The 23,932-nt window shown below is 45.3% G+C and overlaps 1 protein-coding gene across 2 annotated transcripts in view; it reads left to right on the top strand.

Moving 5' to 3' along the window:
- The window catches only part of ERBB4 (erb-b2 receptor tyrosine kinase 4), a 1,172,496-nt gene that overhangs the window by 983,501 nt on the left and 165,063 nt on the right, over positions 1 to 23,932 (top strand). The gene's annotated exons all lie outside the window — the stretch shown is intronic.

The raw sequence follows: 23,932 nt of genomic DNA, 5'->3' as shown, positions 1-23,932 counted from the left end.
GATTGCAAAGATGTTCCTGCATGGCCTTGCAGAGTTAACAGTTGCATCCTAATTGTGGACCCTTGGTAGCAGGGGAATGGTTCAGGCGGCAGAGGGTCAATACAGTAAACAGGCAAGGGCCAGGCAGCAGAGAGTCAGAGTTGGTAAACAGGCAGAGGTCAGTACATGAGAGGACAAAGAAAACAGCACTCCTTTACAGAGAACTAGCAGGATAAATAGCCTAAAGCTTAGGCACCCTCCCCTAGGGAAAGATGCCTTAAATACCCTGAGGTGACTAGCCAGTGCCTAGGGTACACGCACTGGCCCATTAAGAGCCAGAAAACATGCGTCCTCGGAATAGACTAGCGGGACTTTACAGGGAAGGGAAGGCTGTGACCTGAAGCAGGGAGGGCACCAGCAGTTTGGTCCACTGCTGGTGGGCAGAGGAGGGCAAGCGGATCCAGACCACTGGCACAGCAGAGCAAAAAGCCAGGTAAGTCATATGGCGCCCATGCATGCTGCAAGACAGCAGCAAGCACAGGTCTCCAGAGTAACAAGGGGTAATCACTTGGTCTTAAACTTGTTAAAATATGTGGTGTTCGCACAACTGGTAAAGCCTGTTATACAGCAGATGCCACCTGAGGTTTAATTTGAAGTTTCTAAAAAAAAAAAAAAAAAAAAACAGAAACAGAGCCCCCACCTACCATGTACCATTTATAATACTGGTGCCTGTTTAGGTACAAGGAAAGGTAAGTATCTGATCCAGCTCCATGTTGAGGATAAACCAATGCCTTTATTAAGGAAACATTAAGAGTAAAAGAGCACTTTTTCAGTTAAATATGCGTACGCATTTTTGACACTATGGTGGTCATTTACTATCAGATATAGGCCAATTTTCTGTCATAAATCTGCCACAGATTGCATTGCAAAGGTTATTTTCGCTGCAATCTGCGACTTTTTCCCGCTCACGCCATGTCTAAAAAAGAGATTGTAGGGTGGGCGCGGTAGGGGACAGGCCGGCAGGTCTGTCTTATTCATCATTTTCTATGCCTGTTTTAGGCGTAAAAAATGGTCTAAATTTAAGCCAGCAAGGAAGCTGACTTACATTTAGACCAGCGGTGGACGTAGCCGCTACATAACTTCAGCAGAGCCACCACCAGAGCAAGGTGTTATTAAGACCGGCATCTAAAACATTGGTCTTAATAAATAGCCCCTATATCTATAGCATTCTATGACTAAGAACACATTTAGAGTCAGAAATGCCTGTATATATTTGACTGTATAGGTGTCTTCTGCTTTTAATGTTTCCTCAATAAAGCTGTGTTTTTATTCTCAACTTGGAACTGGATCACATAGTAGTTACCTTTCCTGTTACTGGACCTCACATTGGTGCACTACAGGCTTGGATCGCCCAAGCTGGTGAGCTGAACTCTTTCTACTATATGCCTGTCTTTTCTCTTTATGTGCCAGAGGGGTCTTTGGAGTGGGGCCGAGTAATATTGTTGTGTCTGCACCACCACCTACACCCTCTGATATTTAAACATGTAATGCAGAGATCTTCCAATCAATTGAGTCTTAATGGAAGGTGAACTTTAAAATCTATTCCTCAGCCTCACGCTATACTAGAAATACTCAGCAAAAGTAGGCTTACATGAAAACAGCCCTTGCTTTTAAATTGTAAAAGGCTGTCAAACACTTAACCCATGAATGTTCATTTTCTTTTATACATAATGCATTCACTTTTATTTTTCCCTATTCATAAAATAATGAAATAATAATAACATGTCAGGGTGGTCTCTAATTCAGTGTAAATCAATACATTGTAGGCATTGAAGTGTTTAATCTGACAAATGGCTCTAACATAATCATCCCCTTTCGTACACACAATGAACAAGCATCAATCACTTCAGAAAAAGCTGAACCTTTAATGATGAGTGTGCCATCAGCGAGTCTTTTACATTAATGAAGAATCCCAGTGGGATACAGGTGTAGCGGGCTAGTTGCAACGTCTTGTCTTAAACCTTAAAAAAGTCTTTAGGCAAGGTTCCCATATAGTGGGCCATGCTTTTCAGTTTCCATAGCATAGCACAAAAACTAATAAAAGAGATGATCTGGTAGGTATAGAATGATTCCTGGTATCAAGCATATAAGTTTAGACACTGGATGTCTCCAAGAACTCGACACAAAAATGCTGCGCGCATTGCACAGTGTGGACACCAGACTGATGTTCACATATGCATATGTCGGTTGTGGGTGACTCTGGCATAAAACAACTGGCTGGATACAGCTGACACTATATATGTGCACCTAGTCTTACTAGACAATGTGTACTAGACAATGTCTAAAAACTCAGGCATCTTACCAGTTGGCATCATCCAGATGTCCTTAAGATGGTATGCTCAGCAAGATTTATCATATGAGTTGTTGTGTCTCCAACACTACTCCTCCAACCTGTGCATCTTGGAGAGGTATTTCATCACTAACTTGACATATACGAGCAAAAGTAAGGGGATATAAGGCACCAGGAATCTTTACCGTTCATATAACATTTAAAGAAGCTCTAACTGAACTTGTAAGAATAAGTTGTAGAAGAGCATGCATACAGTGCCTTACAAAAGTATTCACCCCCTTGACTTTTTCTGTATTTTGGTGCCTCACAACCTGGAATTAACATGGATTGTTTGAGGATTTGTATCATTTAATTTACAGAACATGCCCACGACTTTGAAGATGTTTTTTATTTATTTATTGTGAAGCAAACAACAAATAAAAACATTTTAAACTAGCAATCAGAAGCAGAGCTTGGTACCGAGGTACCAGCAGGTACCAAACCCAACTTCAGCTTCCAAATTTTAAATGTTTTTAAAGATGCAGAAATTAATACCGAAATTCATTCACCGAAGTCTTGCGCGACTTTGGGTGAAACTTATTTTACCTCCATGAAGGCAATACATTTTAATGCTGCACGGAGACTGGTCTCCAAACAGCATTAAAACAAAGTATTTGAACGAATCGACAGATTGCTGGGGATCATCTGACACCTAACTCCTCCACCGATCAGCTGTTCCATACAGATGACTGAAGGTTCTGTCCACTGTGTTGTTTCTGTTGTAAGCATACTATAGCTGCCCTTCACATGCATGAGAGCATAGCTGTAGTACCCGGCATGGCCATTACACAGTGAACTGACCCTTCTGCTTCTAGCTTCTGCTGTATAGTTTCTCGTGACTGCAGCTACTTGAAATAGCTGATCATGAGGATGCTGGGTGTGAGACACCCATCAATATAATATTGATGACCTCCCCTGAGGATAGGCCCATCAATATTTACTTACCAGAAAATCCCTTTAAGAATAGGAAGTGCCTACATATATTTATATATGGTTGGGTGACCTGGTGACTACATTTCTCTAAAGCTAAATAATGGCTTGCTGGTCTGAGACACAAACTGCTGCTCTAAGGCTAGGTTCACATCTGAATTTGGGCTCCATTCTCAGCCTCTGCTGATAGTTTCATGACTAGAATAGTGCTGCATACAGTGAGTTCAACTAAACCTCAAATACCTCCATTATAAGTCATTGAAGTTCAGGGGATGCCATTTGGATCTGGCGAATGATGGATCTGGAATAAAGTATGTGATCAGACCTAATAGTTTGTTGACTCCACCTACTAGTGTTGACCCCACTTTCTGCCTATTTAGACTAGGCTTGAGCAAATCCATACAGCATTAAAAATTATTGGCTCTGAGAAGCCAAAGGTCGTTCCTCCCGAGTCACGCTAGACTTCCTAAGGTATGCATATCTACATATTTAAAAACAATTTAAAATAGCAAATAGTGTTGGGCGAGCATGCTCATCCGAACACCATTTTGACTCGGGCATCGCGTGCTATATAGCATTCGATGACACGTGGTTTAGTCAGGGAGAGCTGCAGCAGAAGGGACAGATAGTGTAGGGACAGGAATATAAATTTTTTTTTAAGCAGGGTTTAGTCTTGAAAGGTGTTAGAGACCCAAAAGTCCTTTTAAGGACTATTGTTTTATCTGGCTGCAATATATATTATTAGCACAACCTGCACTAAATTGCGTGCAATTGTTTGGCTGCTGGTGACAGCGATATTACCTGTGCTACATCTCCTGTATAACGTTTGCACATCCTACATATCAGTGACATTCAGTTACATTTTTCACCACTAGTGACAGCGACATTACCTGAGCTACATCTCCTGTATAACGTTTGCACATCCTACATATCAGTGACATTGAGTTTAATATTTTCGCCGCTGGTCACAGCGACATTACCTGCGCTACATCTCCTGTATGACATTTGCGCATCCTATATTTCTGTGACATTCAGTTAAATTTTTTCGCCGCTGGTGACAATGACATTACCTGCGCTCCATCTCCTGTATAACGTTTGCACATCCTAAATATCAGTGACATTCAGTTACATTTTTCACCACTAGTGACAGCGACATTACCTGCGCTACATCTCCTGTGACATTCAGTTTAATTTATTTGTACATACACTTACAAAACCTGCGCTACTGTACGTGTGACATACTTGCAAGCAAATATACCATTAAATATGCTCAAGGCAAGCAGTAAGGGACGGGGAAGAGGCCGTGCTGCTGATGGTATACGCAGAGGCCGTGGCCCTGGGCACGGTGAAACTATGCCTGCTGCCAGAACATAAGAAACACACTCATCTATGATACCTAGCTTCATGTCCCAGTTTGCAGGGCGGCGCAGGACACCACTCTCAAAGTCAGACCAGTGCGATCAGGTGGTCGGTTGGATTGCAGCAGATAATGCTTCCAGTCAGTTAAGCACCACCCTGTCTTCCACAAAGTCCAGTCTCAGTAGCCAAGAGTCTGGTCAACAGAATCCTTACCCTGTTCCTCCTTCCTCACAACATGGAGAGTCTTGGCAAACAAGTGATCCCACACTTGGATATTCCGAGGAGCTCTTTTCATCGCCATTCCTTAATTTGGCCCTCTCGCCAAGCCTGCTTGAAGAGGGACATGAGGAGATCTGGTGCACTGATTCCCAAACTGTTAAGCATTCACAGTCAGAAAAAGATGACGGTGGGGAATGGCAATTAGTGTTTCACGAGGTGGATGATGATGAGACACAGTTGCCAATAAGTTAACAGTAATTAGTGTCTCAAGAGGTTCATGCTGAGGCTGAGACACAGTTGTCAATAAGTGTGGTTCTTGTTAGGTCAACAAGTCAGGAGGATGACCAGAGTGAGGAAGTGGAAGAGTAAATGGTGGATGATGAAATCACTGACCCAACCTGGGAAGGTGGCAAGCCGAGCGAGGAGTAAAGAGGGTCAGGGATCCGCAGCACTGCAACAGGCTGGAAGAGGCAGTGGGGTGGCAAAAGGGAGAAGGCAGGCCACACCAAACAGGCCCGCAACAGTTCCCCGGAGTACCCCCTTGCGGCAATCTCCCTTGCCAAGGGGTAGGTGTTCCACAGTCTGGTGCTTTTTTGAGGAAAGTGAGGACGATAAAAGAATTGTCATTTGCAACCTGTGCCGTACCAAAATGGGCAGGGGCGTGAACACTAGCAACCTCACCACTACCAGCGTGATCCGCCACATGGAATCAAACCTAATAGGTGGGCCGAACGCCTGGGTCCACAATCAGTGTCTGCGGGTCACACCACTGTCTCCTCTTCCCCTGTGTTACATGCTGGCCAATTCCCTGTCCAAGACGCAGGCCTGGATGCCTCCCGCCATGCACCTGGACCTTCGCAAGCACCATCATATAGCACATCCACTTCTGTGTGCCAGCGCAGCGTACAGATGTCCATACCCCAGGCATTTGAACGAAAGCACAAATACCCAGCCAATCACTCACAGGCCATTGCACTAAATGCGCACCTTTCCAAATTGCTGGCCCTAGAAATGTTGCCATTTAGGCTTGTGCACACAGAGGCTTTCCGCAGCCTGATGGCGGTAAACATCCCTCGTTACTCAGTCCCCAGCCGCCACAATTTTTTCTGTGTTGCCGTCCCTGCCTTACACCAGCATGTGTATAACCAAAAAAGAACCAAACCATTAACCCCATAAAGAATGAGGAGAACACTCATATAAAATATATGTAGTTTATTAAGACATAAAGTAAGTATACAATAACATAAGGCAAAAGGTACTGGGAGGATGGGGCGGATGGACCTCCTGACGAAGCCCTTTCTTGGCGAAACGTGCGTCGAGGTGCAGCTCTGCTTAGACACTTGGTGCCTTCACACGTCATGGGTAACTTATGCATCTCATAGTGTTTTCACTCAGTCCTTTTATTCTGTGGTCACCTTTCACGCACGCTTTTGTTGCAATTGCCTTTGTGACCGGGCCTCCTGCTCTATATTAAGGGCAGGCCCCGGACGCTCCTTTTGGGCCGGCAGCTATGGCTTGTGTGATCAGGGATACTTGGCACATATGTGATATGCATTTAGCTATTTGTTACTCTGGGTGAGTTTACATCTCACCCATGCTAATGTGATTTAGCACCAGGTACTCTTGGCACGTTCCCCTGTCAGTACGGTATATGTGAGGGTGAGGGTTTGTGGCTCCGATACACGGCGCGCCCCATCCTCCCAGTACCTTGTGCCCCATCCTCCCAGTACCTTTGCCGTACCAAAATGAGCAGGGGCGTAAACACTAGCAACCTCACTATCACCAGCATAATCCGCCACATGGCATCAAATCACCCTAATAGGTGGGCTGAACGCCTAGGTCCACGTTGAGGAGGCCGAGAGCGAGTTGTACCCCGGGATGGCACAGGTGCTACTGACGCTAAGGATTGCGGGCCCTACTTCCATCAGGATTTCCGTCACCACCTACATTAGTGACTGCAACCCCCCCTTCTCCTCCTGCACCTCCTCCTCCACTTCCACTTCTGAATTCTCATATTGCAGCACCAGTCAGCCATCAGTCAGTAGCTGGAAGCAGTGTAGCACTGCAGTGGGGAAGCGGCAACAGGCCGAGCTGAAACTAATTTCCTTAGGTGACAAACAGCACACCGCCGCAGAGCTGTGGCAGGGTATAAGGGACCAGACTGACCTGTGGCTCTCACCACTCAACCTACAACCAGACATGGTTGTGTTTGATAATGTCCTTAACTTGGTGTCGGCTTTGGAGCTCGGCAAGCTCACACACATACCATGCCTAGCCCACGTGTTCAACTTAGTGGTTCAGCAGTTTCTCAAAACCTACCCCAATTTACATGAGCTACTGGTGAAGGTGTGCTGTGTGTGTGCTCATTTCCAAAGTCATCTACAGCTGCTGCTGGTCTGGCAACTCTGCAGCAGCGCTTGCAATTGACAGCTCACCGACTGTTGTGCGACGTGAGCACGTGCTGGAACTCCACGTTCCATAAGTTGGCCAGGCTTTGTGAGCAGCAGAGGACAGTTGTGGAATGCCAGCAGCAACATGATCATCGCCTTTCCAGTCAGCTTCCACTCTTCACAAGCGACGAGTGGGCATGGATGTCTGACCTCTGTGAGGTTTTACGAAACTTTGAGAAATCAACACACTATTATCATCGTAACCATGCCACTATTATCATCGTAACCATCCCACTTCTGTGTCTACTAAAACACTCGCTGCTCACAATGAAGGCGAATGCTTTGCATGTGGAATAAGAGGAAATAGGGGAAGACAGTACACAGGGTGATAGCCAGACCACCCTCAGTTCGTCTTCTCAGCGTGAATTGGATGATGATGATGATGATGAGGAGGAGCAGGAGACGGTCGCCTCCGCTACAGAGGGTAGTACCCATAGCAGGTTTATTCCATCTGTTTAACGTGGATGGACCGAAGAGGAGGAAGAGGATGAGGAGATTGAGAGTTATCCTCCTGATGAGGACAACAAAGTCTTGTCTGTTTGGACTCTGGCGCACATGGCTGACTTTATGTTATGCTGCCTTTCCCGTGACCCTCGCCTTACACGCATTTTGGCCAACACCGATTACTGGTTGTTCACCCTTCTCGACCCCTGCTACAAAGAGAACTTCTCACCTCTCATTCCTGTGGTGGAGACGACTAGCAAAATGGTGCAATACCAGAAGGTCCTTGTGGAAAAATTGCTCCAAAAATTTCCAGCTGACTACGCTGGCGGCAGAGTACATAGTTCCTTGGGCAACCAAGGAAAAACCAACCAGTCTTATCAAAATGAACAAGGCCTGGATTTCCCCTGACTTCTCTACTCCAACAGAGGAAAGCGGCTGAACATAAAGGCACTTTAAAAGTGGCTTTTATGGTGTATTGGATACACTGTATTCCCATGCACCCCTTCCACCACAAAAAAGGGTATATGGTTCAATCTTCCTTTTCTCGTCCTCCTCCTCCATCATATCAACATGCTTATTAGGCTGCCCTCGCTCCTAATGTTTTAGAGGGTCAGCTCAGCAGCAGGCCCTCACCCCTAATGTTTTAGAGGGTAACCAGCAGGACGACCTCGCCCCTAATGTTTTAGAGGGTCAGCTCAGCAGCAGGTCCTCATCCCTAATGTTTTTGATGGTCAGATCAGCAGCAGGCACTCGCCCCTAATGTTTTAGAGGGTCAGCTCAGCAGCAGACCCTCACCCCTAATGTTTTAGATGGTCAGATCAGCAGCAGCCACTCACCCCTAATGCTTTAGATGGTCAGATAAGCAGCAGGCCCTTTCCCCTAATGTTTTAGATGGTCAGATCAGGAGCAGGCCCTCGCCCATAATGTCTTAGAGGGTCAGCTCAGCAGCAGACCCTCACCCCTAATGTTTTAGAGGGTCACCAGCAGGCCCTCGCCCCTAATGTTTCAGATGGTCAGATCAGCTGCAGACCCTCACCCCTAATGTTTTAGAGGGTCAGCTCAGCAGCAGACCCTCACCGCCAATATTTTAGAGGGTCACCAGCAGTCCCTCACCCATAATGTTTTAGAGGGTCAGCTCAGCAGCAGACCCTCACCCCCAATGTTTTAGAGGGTCACCAGCAGGCCCTCACCCATAATGTTTTAGATGGTCAGATAAGCAGCAGGCCCTCGCCCCTAATATTTTAGAGGGTCAGCTCAGCAGCAGACCCTCACCCGTAATGATTTTGAGGGTCAGCTCAGCAGCAGACCCTCACCCCCAATATTTTAGAGGGTCACCAGCAGGCTCTCGTCCCTAATGTTTTAGAGGGTCAGCTCAGCAGCAGACCCTCGCCGCTAATGTTTTAGATGGTCAGATAAGCAGCAGGGCCTCGCCTCTAATGTTTTAGATGGTCAGCTCAACAGCAGACCCTCACCCCTAATGTTTTAGATGGTCAGATCAGCAGCAGGCACTCGCCCTTAATGTTTTAGAGGGTCCGCTCAGTAGCAGGCCCTCGCCCCTAATGTTTTAGATGGTCAGATCCGCAGCAGGCCCTCAGCCCTAATGTCTTAGATGGTGAGCTCAGCAGCAGACCCTCACCCCTAATTTTTTAAAGGGTCAACAGCAAGCCCTAGCTTATAATGTTTTAGATGGTCAGATCAGCAGCAGGTCCTTGCTTCTAATGTTTTAGATGGTCAGATCAGCAGCAGGCCCTCGCCCCTAATGTTTTAGAGGTTCACCAGCAGGCCCTTGCTCCTAATGTTTTAGAGGGTCACCAGCAAGCCATCAATCAATTTTTCAAGGGTGTGTATGATGCCCTTCTTTATGTGTAATAAAGGGTGTATTGGAGTGCCGTTTCCTTGTAATTTTTGACAGCCCTTTCCCACTACCTGAACAATTGTACCATAATGTGAATGAGGCCTTCCTTTATGTGATATGCAGGTTGTATCGGAGTGCCTCTTCCTTGTAATTTTTGGCAGCACTTGCACTTTATATACAAGTAAATATATAGGAAAGAATGTTTCCTAACAATTTTTCCTCTAAAATCGATTTTATCTTCGGTTTTGTGCGTATTATTGTCAGTCTGTAAAAGTGGCGTACTACTCGGACAACATCGTTCCCAGCAGCGACCTGGGAGTCCAAGATGCATCCAGACATCCTCCCCATGCTGTTCCCGAACCATTTCAGTGGTCTTTCCATCAATTTCTGGCCTTTTCCTGTGAATCAGACACCCTCCCCTCTTCAGAGCAGGGGCTGCCTGGTTTAATGCTCTGGTTCTCCCATTGACTTCCATTGTGCTTGGGTGCTCTGTAGAGCACCCGAGCATCCCAAAGTGTTCTACTCGAGCACCAGAGCACCCGAGCACTTTGGCGCTCGTTCAACACTAATAGAAATCCTAACTGGGCTTTGGTACTGGTTGGTACCTCGGTACCAAAGCACAGTTCGGAATGCTAGTTTAAGGCCTCATGCACACGACCGTAGTTATGGTCCGCATCCGAGACACAGTTTTTGCGGCTCGGATGCGGACCTATTCACTTCAATGGGGCCGCAAAAGATGCGGACAGCACTCCGTGTGCTGTCTGCATCCGACGCTCCGTTCCGAGGCCCCGCAAAAAAAAAATAGAGCATGTCCTATTCTTGTCCGTTTTGCGGACAAGAATAGGCATGTCTACAATGGGCAGCCCGTTCCATTCTGCAAATTGCGGAAGGCACACGAGCCGAAAAAACGGCACGGTCGTGTGCACGAGGCCTAAATAGTTTTTCAATACACCACGGTCTTGCTCAACTTCAGAGCCAATACATTTTAATGCTGATCGGATACACCATTAAAATCAAAGTATTTGAACGAATCGACTTTGGATCTATAATCCAAAGGTGAATTCACTCAAGCCTAATTTAGACCCATCTAAAACATGGGATCACTTTAAGTTTCTAATCTTTCCCTGAAGACATGTCATGTGACTTTTCAAAATGCCCCTTAATGTGTAATAGAGCCATTTCTGCTCCCACTATATATCAGCTACACAAAATCTCAAATTGTTGAAAAAATGAAAATACCAGATGGAGTTATTGGCAATGATGTGTGCTGTGCCTGTAAGACAAGTGCTTCTAACAAAGCACAGAGTAGCCATTTTGTTATCCAAACAATCCATGTCGAGACGCCCTCCTATTTGATTATTATTTATGCTCCGTCTTTATTGTAGAACATATGTTGTTTGTAATTTTAATTGGCCAGGCAGTGTAATTTCCATAGATTCCAAGGATGAGTAAGAAATTACAGCATATCTAATAAGAGTTATCGGATGCAGCCAACTTGCTGGAAAATTATAATGTAATGGTTGCACAATCAACCAGTGCCCAGCATTTACACAGAGATTTAATTACAACCACATTACATAGAAAATTACAAAAAATGTCAGTTGTTAACGTGTAGTCTATCTTGAAGAAAAGCAGATCTATACAGAGGTGTAGAGTCTGCTTTTGCAGGCTCCATATTGAAAAAGTCATACAGTATTTATCCTTGCAGTGAAAGCAAGGAATACCCATTCTAGGTCTTCTCAAGTAACAGTAGCTTGTAGCATTTTTTTAAAGAGTTTACCAGGATTTACAGATTGATGGCCTATCCTCAGGAAGGGTCATCAATATAAGATCGGCGGGGATCTGACTCCCAAGACCCCCATCGATCAGCTGAACCAAGAACTCTGAAAGCGCTTAGGCATCAATCTAGGCCATGTGACGTCATGTTCATTGGTCATCCTAGGTGCAGCACAACACCATTCATGTGAATGGGGATAAGCTGCAATACCAATCACAGCCACTATCAGGTTATGGCACTGTGCTTGGTAAGCTGCGAGGAGGTTACTGTGCTCTCCGGAGTTCTGGTGAGTACTGTGGCTTCCTCAAACAACTGATAGGTGGGGTGACGGGAGTCAGACCCCAGCTGCTCTCATATTGATAACTTATCATGAGGATAGGTCATCAATAGGTAAATCCTGGAGAATCCCTTTAATATTTCCACATATTTGTAAAATGCTGGTATAGTACATACCTGTTCGGTATAGATATTTTACGTTTTTTATTGTAAATAAAGTTGAACAAATCTACAGAATCAAAATTCAACCAGGATTTTTCTAAAAGTTCATATTCTATAGAAACAGACTTTCTAGTGATTCAATCCGCGAAAATCTTTGAGGAGAGAATGAAAGAGGAAGAGAGAAATAAAGAGAGAGTGAAAAATGCCATGCACAGCTTTTCACGGAGATTGAAGCACTTTTGATTCAGGTAAAATCACTTCAGTTCCAATTTGAATCACACATCTGATTCAGACCCAAAACAAATCTCCAGAAATTCATTCATCACTAATTGTAAGCCAGTAGAAACTGTACTCTCTCTGTCACCCAAACAAATGTGAAGAATTCTGATTTTGCCAAATCATATTTTTTTCAAAAATACGGGTCTAATTTCGACACATGTAATATGCCCATCATTGGTTAAACACTCATCTTCATATTATCATCATACTTGTCATCTTTGAAGAGTTGGCTTGCAGGAGAATACATATTTTATGGGCATGGGCATGCCTCTTTTTCAAGACCCTACCCCTTTCCTGCATACTGTAGCGATGCCTGTTTTTTAGATCAACCAAAGTTGCTCCTATTGCCCTGAAAATTGGTGTATATAACACCCTCTAGTAACCTAAGACTCTGATTTGTAGGAACAGATGTTACCCCTTTTCATAATTTTTATGCATTTTTGCTTTTTCTGTCTCCCCTCCCCAAGCTCTTGAATGCAATAACAACAATAGAAAATAAAGTCAGAGTTACAATTACATACCTAGCAAAGCGTAAATGCATGGTTGACATAAAAAAAAAAAAAAAACAGCGTGTTTAAAAACACACTGCTCCATCACATGTTATTCTTGTTCATATTCCAAAGATTCCAAAAATCATGCCTTAATGTAGTCAGAATGCCTACCCATATTACACACACATGCCAAGTGTCCCACCACACCACCCAGGCCAGAGCCCAGAAAAATTATACATTTAGGTGAAGGCACAGAAGTGCGGCACATTTGCAAACCGATGAGTCAAATTTTCCATATGGCAGCAGTAATCTTACTTGCCTGGCCAAGAGTCCCACCAGGCAACACGCCAGGAAAATAAAATTTAGGTGAAGGTGCAGAAGTGCCAACCAACGAGAGTTAAGGCCTCTTTCACACTTGCGTTGTCCGGATACGTCGTGTACTCCATTTGCCGGAGGTGCCCGCCGAATCCGTAACACCGCAAGTGAACTGAAAGCATTTGAAGACGGATCCGTCTTCAAAATGCGTTTAGTGTTACTATGGCAGCCAGGACGCTATTAAAGTCATGGTTGCCGTAGTAGTAGTGGGGAGCGGGGGAGCAGTATACTTACCGTCCGTGCGGCTCCCGGGGCTCTCCAGAATGACGTCAGAGCGCCCCATGCGCATGGATGACGTGATCCATGCGATCACGTCATCCATGCGCGTGGGGCGCCCTGACGTCACTCTGAAGCGCCCCGGGAGCCGCACCGACGGTAAGTATACTGCTCCCCCGCTCCCCACTACACTTTGCCATGGCAAACAGGACTTTAGCGTCCTGGCAGCCATGGTAACCATTCAAAAAAAGCTAAACGTCGGATCCGGTAATGCGCCGAAACGACGTTTAGCTTAAGGCCGGATTAATGCCTTTCAATGGACATTAATTCCGGATCCGGCCTCGCGGCAAGTGTTCAGGATTTTTGGCTGGAGCAAAAAGAGCAGCATGCTGCGGTATTTTCTCCGGCCAAAAAACGTTCCGGTCCTGAACTGAAGACATCCTGATGCATCCTGAACGGATTTCTCTCCATTCAGAATGCATGGGGATAATCCTGATCAGGATTCTTCCGGCATAGAGCCCCGATGACGGAACTCTATGCCGGAACAAAACAACGCAAGTGCGAAAGAGCCCTAAAGTTTCCATATAACTGAAGAACCTTTGCTTGCCTGGCCCACTGCTCGGGCTGCACCACATAAAATTTTTATTTATGCGAAAGTGTTTAAAGTATGCCACATTTGCAGACCGACAAGAGTTAAATTTTTAATATAGCAGTGGAACCCTTGCTTGGTTGACCAAGAGTCCCAGCAAACCCAGGGCCACCCGGTAGAAACATTTAATTTAGATGAAGGCGCCAAAGTGTGCTATATTTACCACAACTAAGTGGTACAGCAGCAACTGAAGCTCCAGCAACTAGGCCAGGAGGGAATTCAGCTTGCACATAAGCTATTTGCTAATCGAGAATAGTTTTCTCAGAGCCCCATATGGCAGACATGGCTGGAGAGGTGACAGGTCCTCTTTAAAAGACTAAGGGTGCAGCCACACGTTCAGGCTTTTTGATGAAGTTTTTGAAACCAAAACCAGGAGAGGTGTTGTATCTGCCCTTAATACTTTCTCTCCTGTTATAATCCACTCCTGATTTTGGCTTCAAAAACGAAATCAAAAAGTCTGAACATGTAGCAGCAGCCTAAATGTTCGACTATTTCGGAAATAACTTTTTCAAAGAATTCCTCTTCTAAATTTCTTATTTTTTTCTGCTGGCAAGCATTTCTCCAAAGCTTTCCTCTCCACACATAGGATAGGTGAAGACACTCCACTCTTGTTTGTTAGATTTTTGATGTCTTTGCTTGCTTAGAAAAAAAATATCATATCTTTAGTTCACCTTAGACGAAAATGCTGTTTCTTATGAGAGCATGAAAATTCAGATACAGAAACTGGTTTAATACTTACTGTCAAGCAATCATTAAACACGAACCGCTCATTCACTGGCTTTCTTTCTATTAGCTGCTCCAGCAGTTTGTATAAATATGTCTTTATGGCCCAAAATTATCTTTCATCTGCCCTTTCATTATCTGCTCTGCAAGCAGCAAAGACAATCAAGCTGCTCATCATATGGCTATGATCTGAACATCAGGCCAGATGACTTGTGATCTGAGGTCACTGGAGAGGCTCTATTGACAGGTTGACATGTAGAGTTCTCAGTGACAGCAGATTCATCAGACTGTGTGTAGGATATAGAAAATCTGCCTTTTCACCTTGAACTAAAAATGTCTATCGAAACAGTTGACATTTTATATAATTACTAATGCATGGTTCTATGTCACAGTGGTTTAGTGTTTCACGGGCAGGATCTAGCAGGCGTTAGCGTAACGTTGCCTAGTGACAATATGACCACTGTATTTCTTACGTTGTGCAAAGAAATTTACAGAATGTTTTTTTCATTGCAAATAATTTAGGGTTAAAGGGGCTGACCACTATCTGGTTACTGTTGACTAATGTGTTTGTAAAATGATTATATGGCACTTACTAATATGGCCTTTTTTTAAATCCTGCACCATTTTCTAGGTATACCCCCATGTTTGCCAAGTTTTTTGTGCTCTTGTCCATAAAATGGCTGCTGATGGAGGGTCATGTGACCAGGCAAATACACTGCACCTTACATCTGGACTTGTACTTTTGGTGTTAGAATGGAGGAGGCTGAGTGATGTCTCTGGTCATAGGACCCTCAATCAATTATCATCTTATGGCAAGAACCTCTATGTGACAGCACATAAGATTACTCTAACAAGGGGACATGGCTTATGAAATATAGCAAACAATGCGGAATATGAACACAGGCTATATTAGTAAAAATGCCATATAGTCATGTTACATATGCATTGGTCACAAGTAGCTAGAAAGTGGCCAACCCCTTTAAACTGGATGCCATGTATGAAAAAATTGTAATAGCTGAACTCATTTAACACATGTTTTCCAAGGATTGTGTGGCATAAGTGCATTTCAAGCCATTTTAAACTTTATATATATCTCAAATGTTAGAAACTTAAATGCTATCAGTCTATAAGATATCTACAAAATCATTTCTAGAAAGGGAATGAAAAAGCCGAAGATGGATGTGATCCCGCTGCAAAGAATAGGTTAATGGTGTGATAAATTGTGCGCTAAGGAAAATGCAAAAGGAAAGTAATTTGGCAATGGGGCAGTCATTTTTTGCACCCTTTACCTCCTACTAATGGATCCCTAATGACTGTAATGACATAATGTGTGTTAGTACATAGATTGCTTGATATCCTATTCAGGAGAGAGATGAACAGAACAGCATTAACGGAAAAAAAGTCTTTACAAACCTTCAAGGTCCACAATACAAGCAATTTACTAAAACTACTGGACTAATTTGAGGCGGAATTTTCTGTTCTTTACAATGAGGCTGTTTCTAAGGTAACACGTCTGGCTAGGTGACATAATCACGAAATGAGATTCATTACCCTTCTTCCCATGAAGCAGGTAATCACGTGACTCTCACGATGGGTATCAGTGAGATTACATGGCTGCCACCTCACCGTAGATAACACAGAATGATGAGTATCCCTTGTACTGACCAAAATCTCTTGTCTGTTCTATCATCTTAGGCATGTAGTTAGAATGCTGTTAGCTGAGTGAATAATATATCGTAGATGAAAAAGTCTAGGACTTTAGGAGTGGTGGTATATAAACATATCAGTTTATGAGACTATTGGTCTATTTCTATGGAGACTGCCTGGGCTGCACCTCAATCTCAATTCAACCTCTCCTCCAGCCCTACTGTTATATATATGTACTGTTATACTGTCTTGCATCCAGTTATATCTCCTCTGATGTTCTCGTTCCTCTTCTCCTCTCTTCTGACCAGACCAACTTAGCACCTTCTTTCACCGACATCTCGTATCTGCAGCGTTTACCACACAGACATCTTAGATTCATCACTTTTCCATCATCCTCCCCCTCCTGGTGCCCCAAAGCTGTTATCCTGCTGCTAACCCCAATACTATGCCTGCTGTGCTCCCCAATGCCGCCTTATACTATACTGCAAAAATAATTGTGTCATACAGGAAGTACCCCCATAGTAAGTGCTCCTTAAAGTCCCACCAATGGTAATTATTTTCTCCCAAAGTGCTCTCATTAGTAACAATGCCCCCTTCAGTGTCCTAATAGCAAGAATGCAAGGCCCCTCTATAAGGCACCCCTTTACAGCCCACAATAATAATAAAGCCAATTAATAAGGCCCCCCTGTAGAGGGCACAGAAGTAATAAGACCCCCTTTAGTAACCCCAGTATTTGTAAAGTCCCGCTGCAGTGCCACCTATATCAGGGATGGCTAACCTGCAACTCTCCAGCTGTCTGCTGCAGACTGATAGCTATAGGCAGTCTGGGCATGCTGGGAGTTGTAGTTTGCAACAGCTGGAGAGCCGCAGGTTGTCCATCCCTGCCCTATATTATAATGCCCCCTGTGGTACTCCCCTTGTATTGTAATGCCCCCTTCCTCTGTGTAGTGCCAGTATGTATAAAGTTCCACACTGTAACATCCCCAATATTACAATACACCTCTATAGTGCTAGAATTTATAATGCTCTCAACCTCCCCTCTACTATAATGCCCACCATAGTGCCCCCTGTAGAATAATGCCCCTTGTAGTATAATCCCCCTCTGCAATATAATGCACCACTCTTGTATAATGTCCCCCTGTAGTATAATGCCCCCCCTGTAGTATAATGTGCCCTGTAGTTCCCCTATGCTATACTGCACCTCCTGTAATAAAAATGCATCCCTGTAGCCCCACAATTAGTACAATGTACCCTAGAGATTTTATACATAATGCTCTCCTCCTCGTAGTACAATGTCCCCTAGAGATTTTACTTATAATGCTCTCTTCCTCGTAGTCCCCTACTTAGCATTATGCCCCCATGTAGTCCTGTGTAATATATATATACACAGTGGGGAAAATAGGTACCGTATTTTTCGCCCTATAAGACGCACTTTTTCCCCCCAAAAGTGGGGGAAAAATAGCAGTGCGTCTTATGGAGCGAATGCTGCTGATTTTGCAGTATTTTCAATGATACACCCGCCGCGATGCTGCGTGGCGGGTGTATCAGCTGTGAGGGAGGAGGGGCTGGGGGCCGGCATCTGCATTTATAATGACAGCGGGGCCCGTGCAGTGACTGTATTCTACTACACGGGCCCCGCTCACTGTATAATCGTATCTGTATTCTGTAATAGTTAATTGTGTATATAATGTAATCGCATAATCGGCGCTACTTACAACTACAAGCGCTCGGTAGGTAGCAGAGAGAAGGGAGGAGGCAGGCCGGGAGGACGAGCGGGCGGCGCGTCACTCACTACGTCACGCGCCTGCGCCGCCCACTTTATAAATGAAGCAGGCGGCGTGGGCGTATGACGTAGTGACTCACGCTGCCAGCGCCCGTCCTCCCGGCCTGCCTCCTCCCTCCTCTCTGCTACCTACCGAGCGCTTGTAGTTGTAAGTAGCGCTGATTATGCGATTACATTATATACACAATTAACTATTACAGAATACAGATACGATTATACAGTGAGCGGGGCCCGTGTAGTAGAATACAGTCACTGCACGGGCCCCGCTGTCATTATAAATGCAGATGCCGGCCCCCAGCCCCTCCTCCCTCACAGCTGATACACCCGCCACGCAGCATCGCGGCGGGTGTATCATTGAAAATACTGCAAAATCAGCAGCATTCGCTCCATAAGACGCACTGCTATTTTTCCCCCACTTTTGGGGGGAAAAAGTGCGTCTTATAGGGCAAAAAATACGGTACCTATTTTCCCCACTGTGTATATATATATTACACAGGACTACATGGGGGCATAATGCTAAGTAGGGGACTACGAGGAAGAGAGCATTATAAGTAAAATACTACACGGGCCCCGCTCACTGTATAATCGTATCTGTATTCTGTAATAGTTAATTGTGTATATAATGTAATCGCATAATCAGCGCTACTTACAACTACAAGCGCTCGGTAGGTAGCAGAGAGGAGGGAGGAGGCAGGCCGGGAGGACGGGCGCTGGCAGCGTGAGTCACTACGTCATACGCCCACGCCGCCTGCTTCATTCATAAAGTGGGCGGCGCAGGCGCGTGACGTAGTGAGAATACAGTCACTGCACGGGCCCCGCTGTCATTATAAAAGCAGATGCGACCCCCACCCCTTGTATTGAGGGTCATTCACTACAGGGACACTGTTATGGAGGGGATCTGTGGATGACACATAGCATAAGATGCTATATATGTGTCATCCACAGATCCCCCCCATAACAGTGTCATACACAGATCCCCATAACAGTGCCATCCAGAGACCCCAATAAGAGCCACCCACAGATCTCCCATAAGTGTCACCCACAGATCCCCCATAAGTGTCACCCACAGATTCCCCATAAGTGTCACCCACAGATTCCCCATAAGTGTCACCCACAGATCCCCCATAAGTGTCACCCACAGATCCCCCATAAGTGTCACCCACAGATCCCCCATAACTGTCACCCACATATCCCCCATAACAGTGCGTCACCCACAGATCCCCCATAACAGTGCGTCACCCACAGATCCCCCATAACAGTTCGCCATCCACAGATCCCCCATAACAGTGTGCCATCCACAGACCACAATTAGTTCAAAACCCACCAAAAGCACACCTATTGGTTCAAAATATATTTTTTCTTATTTTCCTCCTCAAAAACCTAGGTGCGTCTTATGGGCCGGTGCGTCTTATAGGGCGAAAAATACGGTTTGATACACTCTCAATTTTGCAAGTTTTCCCACCTACAAAGAATGGAGAGGTCTGTAATTTTTATCGTACAGGAATACATTAGACCCTATCTGGGAAAGGATTTAACAATACACAATCACATAGCTACAGGCTAATTTCCTTTCTTGTCCCAGATAATAAAATGTAACTTTTAATGATTCGCTTAAAATGAAGTCTGCACATCTATTTACTTTTATAAGTGAGCTCTAAACACTGTGAGTTAAAACTGGCTGATTCTCAATATTAGTGCCAGATCACTATGTTATTGAATTACTTTGTTTTTAGACGGTGGCTGGGAGTGCACTTCCCCACACCACCACTCTAATCATGCTGCTTAAACCCCTGATGAAGCCAGATTAGCTGGTGAAACATGTCGGGCGGCAGTCTTAGGTTTTTGTTTGCTGACCACTTATGTTTATGTGCCTTCAAGTGTTTGATTAATACACAGATACGTGCAATGCTATAAGCAATCAGTGTGTGCCAGTGCACACCAATTAGAGTGGTGGTGTGGGGAAGTGCACTCCCAGACACCGTCTAAAAATGAAGTAATTTTTATCGTAGGTACACTTCAACTGTCAGAGACAGAATAAATAAAAAAAATCCAGAAAATCATATTGTATCATTTTTAAATAATTATTTGCATTTTTTTGCATGAAATAAGTATTTGATCACCTACCAACCAGCCAGAATTCTGCCTCTCACAGACCTGTTAGTTTTTCTTTAAGAAGCCCTCCTACTCTGCACTTATTACCTGTATTAATTGCACCTGTTTGAACTTGTTTGTTGTACAAAAGACACCAGTCCACAAATTCAATCAATACAACTCTAACCTCTCCACCATGGCCAAGACCAAAGAGCAGTCTAAGGACCCAAGGGACAAAATTGTAGACCTGCCCAAGGCTGGGTTGGGCTACAGGACAATAGGCAAGCAGCTTGGTGAGAAGGCAACAACTATTGGTGCAATTATTAGAAAATGGATGAAACACAAGATGACTGTCAATCTTCCTTGGTCTGAGGCTCCATGCATGATCTCACTTCGTGGGGTAAGGATGATTCTGAGAAAGGTGAAGACTCAGCCAAGAACTACATGGGAGAATCGGGTCAATGACTTGAAGAGAGCTGGGACCACAGTCTCAAAGATTATCGTTAGTAACACACTACGCTGTCATGAATTAAAATCCTTCAGAGCACGCAAGATCCCGCTGCTCATGCCAGCACATGTCCAGGCCCGTTTGAAGTTCGTCAGTGACAATCTGGATGATCCACAGGAGGCATCGGAGAAGGTCTTGTGGTCAGATGAGATCAAAATCGAAAATTTGGTAAAAACTCTACTCGCCGTTTAGAAAAAGAAAAAGGATGAGTATAGCCACAAGAACACCGTCCCAACCGTGAAGCATGTGGGTGGAAACATCATAATTTGGGGGTGCTTTTATGCAGAGGGGACAGGATGACTGCCCGTATTGAAGGGAGGATGGATGGGGCCATGTATAGTGAGATTTTGGCCAACAACCTCTTTCCCTCAGTAAGAGCATTGAAGATAGGTCCTGGCTGGGTCTTCCTGCAGAACAATGACCAGAAACACAAAGCCAGGGCAACTAAGGAGTGCTCTGTAAGAAGAATTTCAAGGTCCTAGACTGGCCCAGTCTTCAGACCTGAACCTGTGACGGTCATATTGGTGTTTGACCGTGACGCGGTTGCTGTGCAGACAGGTTGCCAGGGACAACGTGTAGTTTGTGGTTTGCACGTGCACTTCCCCTTTAAGGTGTGCCTCCCTGCTGTTTGGTGAGCAAGGGGTTAATCTTCTGGCTAGTGGGGATTAAGGTGTTTCCTGCGTGTGGCCGCAATCTTGATATAAATCTATGGCTTGCTAGCTGGGGGAGTGGTACTACAGCCTTGCTTGGTGTTGGAGCTTTGCTCCTTGCCTGGGTGTCCTGCCCAGTCCTTGAGCGCCACTTTATGGAACATAAATTGTCCTCCCTTTTGTACCCTCCTTGTACCTTTACCCTCACTTGTTGTATGTGTGGTGTGGGTTTATGTTCTAGGTGTGTGTAGCGTTTTGCTGGCTGTTACATGTCTAGGCTGTTGTTGGTGTTGGTCCCTGCATGTATGCCTATCCAGGCAGTATCAGGAGTGCTGGATACCTGTGTGTGTGTGTTGTCTGTACGGTGTCCTGTATGGTGTGTGGGCACCTGTACTTATACTCGGGTTCCAGTCGTGGTGGCAGCAGCAGGTAAGTGAGTTGTCCGGTGTTCTTACCTGCCGATCCAGATGCTGCATCTGGTCATTTCCCTTCCACCTGTTACTAGGCCCTGGAGACTCCTGTTCGTCTGAATCCCTGAGGAACCGATTGTCTCCTATTCCTGACCCCTATGCCAGGGACCGTCAGGGTCAGCAGGATCCAGGTTCTAGTGCATGAGCCCTCCCACCTTCAGGGTTAGCTCATGCGGTCAGGAGATCAGGGTCAGGATTAGGGCGGCTGTCGGTTGTGGCCTGCTCCCTTCTTTGTAGTCTGGCCTAGTAACAGATTCAACTATACAGTGGGGAGTTTCCCCCACTCCCCACCGTGACAGAACCTAATTAAAAATCTTTGGAGGGAGATGAAACTCAATGTAGCTCAGCGAAAGCCCAGAAACCTAAAAGGTCTGGAGAAGATCTGTATGGAGGGGTGGTCCAAAATCCCTGCTGCAGTGTGTGAAGACTTAAGGTCTGGAGAAGATCTGTACAGAGGAGTGGTCCAAAATCCCTGCTGCAGTGTGTGAAAACTTGGTCAAGAACTACAGCAAACGTCTTACCTCTGTTATTGCAAACAAAGGTTTCTGTACCAAATATTAAGTTCTGTTTTTCTATTGTATCAAATATGTATTTAATGCAATAAAATGCAAATTCATCATTTAAAAATCATACAATGTGATTTTCTGGATTTTATTTTAGATTCTGTCTCTCACAGTCTACCTACGATAAAAATTACAGACCTCTCCATTCTTTGTAGGTGGGAAAACCTGCAAAATCGCCAGTGTGTCAAATACTTATTTTCACCACTGTATTTATAATATACATGTGTATATATATATATATATATATATATATATATATATTCGTGGCCAAAAGTTTAGAGAATTACATAAATATTGGAAATTGGAAAAGTGTCACGGCTGAGGATGGGGGAAATCCTCAGCCGTGCAATGCCAGATGCTGTAGGCCTACTCGGCCAGGAGAACAGGATAGGGAGCAGGTCACCTCCTAACAGCGTCCCTACCCTGACCCTAACTCCTAACTGCATGGGCCGACCTTAAAGGTAGGAGGACCCATGCGCAGGAACCTCGGATCCCTAACTCACCCTCCGTCCGGTCCCTGCGCTAGGAGTCAGGGTAAGACGACCTACTCCTCCTAGACGCGGAGGAGCAGGAGTCTCACTGGCCAAGCTGTTGGGAAAAAGGGGAACACAAACAGTTTTACGGGTATGGCAGGCGAACTAGAAGTTCCTCCAACCTGCCACAGCCTTGCTGACTGGATCCCTGAGCAACAGGAATCCAGAACCGTAAACTGCACAAAAGTGACAAGGAAGGTCCCAACAGAACATCACATACAACATGACATACAAGTAGCATAAACATAAACTTAAATCTATGACCACAGTGGTGGCTCTCACAGGCAGATGGAAAAACACAGGAGGCTGCTATCAGCAAGCATGCTGAAGCAACCTCCTGAGCCCTGCCACAGAGAGAGGTTATATAGGCCCAAAGTGGCCACACCCAAAGGAAGGACACACCCAGTGACATCACACACACACACTGGGAAGGGAGTTAACCCTAAACACACCACAGAAGGGAAACTCACAAAAAGGAAAAGTGTCCAACAGAACACACTGTGGCCGTTGCCGCAAGCAACGACATGGGTGGCACACGTGTCCAAGAAGTCAGCCCGAAGGCCGGGACACTGCCACCACATGTACAAAATACTACCTAAGGTTGCCACGGGTAACCACAGTGCGGGGAATGATGTCCGTGCGCACACAAACATAAAACACAGTGCACACCAGACATACAAACGTGCATCCACAACAACTCCCCGGGAACCGCACACAAGGCTGTTGTCCGCGGCAACCGCACCGAAGCCAACTACATAATGCCTCAGCTGCGGTTGAAACAACAACCAAAACCGCGGGCAACTGTATGCGACTCTCAAGGAGTCACGACCATAACCGTGGCCGTGACACTCCCACCCCTCAAAGCCCCCCCACCAAAAAAAAAAATACGTGAGGGACTCAGACAAGGGGATAGGAGAAGGGGACGTCCACTCTCAGTACCGGTTCTAAAAAGGGGTCGCTGTCAGCTGCATCCTCTCCCGGCTCACACTAGCCAGTCCGACGAGGACTGCAGCCCGCACCAGCAACAAAAGGGGAAAGAACCACTGAGAGATGGACGAAGGGACTCTCCACACACGTCCCCACTCCAGTCGCTGCCAGCAGACACCCCTAACCA

The sequence above is a fragment of the Bufo bufo genome, chromosome 7 (genome assembly GCF_905171765.1).
Source record: "Bufo bufo chromosome 7, aBufBuf1.1, whole genome shotgun sequence".
Classification (NCBI taxonomy): Eukaryota; Metazoa; Chordata; class Amphibia; order Anura; family Bufonidae; genus Bufo; species Bufo bufo.
The sequence above is the reverse complement of the archived record's forward strand: the minus strand, read 5'-3'. Positions and strand labels throughout refer to the sequence as shown.